The following is a 1,676-nucleotide window of genomic DNA, read 5'->3' as shown; positions in this document are numbered from 1 at the left end:
CAGCACCCGCCCGGTGCCGACACCTTCAAGCTCAGCCCAGTATCCTCAGCCCCAAAACACGGGACAGCACCAACACCCAAGGCCCAAACTGGGCTGAAACACCCCAGAGCCAACGTCCTTCTCGCAGCAGACGTGATGCAACCAGCCTTAAAGTGCCCGAGAAGAGGCAAAGCCCCCACGCTGAGACGTGTTAGGCTTCGAAACACGGAGGCTGTGGGGTTGGGGTTGGTTTTTTACCTCTCTGATGACAAAAAAAAAAAAAAAAGACCACGTTCGCTTTTCCGGAGTCTACATTTTGTTGCTCTTAAATGGCCAAAAGCAGAGCGTGAGTCAGCGGCGGCTCCCGTCCTCGTTAACTCCCCTCTAGTGCTAAAAATGAGCCATTACACCCCAAAAGGGAAAAAGATAAAAGGGAACCTTTAGAGTTTCAGCCTCTCGGCTTGCTCCAGGACTCCACCATCCCGCCAAAGCCACCAAAGAGGAGTTTGGGAACACACGGGCTGCCCCAGGATGGAGCCTCCTGCCTCGCAGCGGCCCGACCGAGGGCACAACTCAAGGTTTGAAAGGGATGAACCCTCCCAACGGGGAGCACAACCCTCCACCGGGCATCTCACCCTGATGAGCCTCACGTGGCAAAACGCTCCTCGGACGAGCGTCTCCTCACCGGCTGCACAAAAACGTCTGGTCTGTGAATAAAACAAAGCAGCCACCCCCGGAAGATGGGCTGAAGCAGAGGGACTGCGACCTTACCGGAGAGGGGAGAAGGAAAATCAATGCCTCGAGCAAGGAGTCGAGCACCTCATGCTGGAAACAGGTGTGGTTCAGTTCATTTAAAAGTTTATTCCTTTATCAAATCTCTTTTTCAGAGGATTTCGCTGTACATATAAGATATGAATAAATTACTCAACAGTAACTTTATTCTGGTCATTCAAATACTCAAAATGGGCTCTGCAAAGTACTAAAACATCCAGGGAACTAAACTAGAAATCAGATTATTTTAAAATATTCTAAGAAAAGACTTCATTCATGGGGGTTTGTTTGCTTCTTTTTAACAGGTAACATGGGAGAAAAACAACCTCTTGGGGGAGTTTTTCCTAAACGGAATAACAAATATTAGCTGATTTAGCTGCAGTTACAACAAATATAACCCTTAGTGGTGGGAATGTAAGTTAAATAACCAGACCAGCTCTCTGTTCCCTTCAGCATCACACGCTTTGGTGAACAACAAACTAAGTGAGGCCACAGAGATTTGGCTAACGATACGTGGGATGTGGCCAGCGAGGCTGCACATGATTGGCCATCATGTATCATCACCTAGACCTAATACCTTAAATAAAAGAAAGATTTGATTTTAAAAAGTTAAGGCCGGACACGGTCTCCTCTTCCCAGCCAGGAGGGTAAAGTTAACACTTAATTGGAGCAGAATTGATAGAAACAAGCTGGAAAAAAAAAAAAAATAAAATAAATGTACACTTGGCAGCTTTCATCTGTGTCTGCTCAGAAGAAATACTGCTGCTTCACTCGCCGAGCTCTGCCAGCGGCACCACGCTGTGCCACGCTGGGAATACTCGGCTCCCCCAGTCTGGAGAGCAGCCTGGTACAGCACTAGAGGCCTTGGCTCGGGGGGAGGAGGAGGGAAAAAAAAAAAAAAAAAAAAAAAAAAAAAAAAAAAAAAA

The sequence above is a fragment of the Athene cunicularia genome (assembly GCF_003259725.1).
Source record: "Athene cunicularia isolate RWA chromosome 25 unlocalized genomic scaffold, athCun1 chr25_part1, whole genome shotgun sequence".
Classification (NCBI taxonomy): Eukaryota; Metazoa; Chordata; class Aves; order Strigiformes; family Strigidae; genus Athene; species Athene cunicularia.
The sequence above is the reverse complement of the archived record's forward strand: the minus strand, read 5'-3'. Positions refer to the sequence as shown.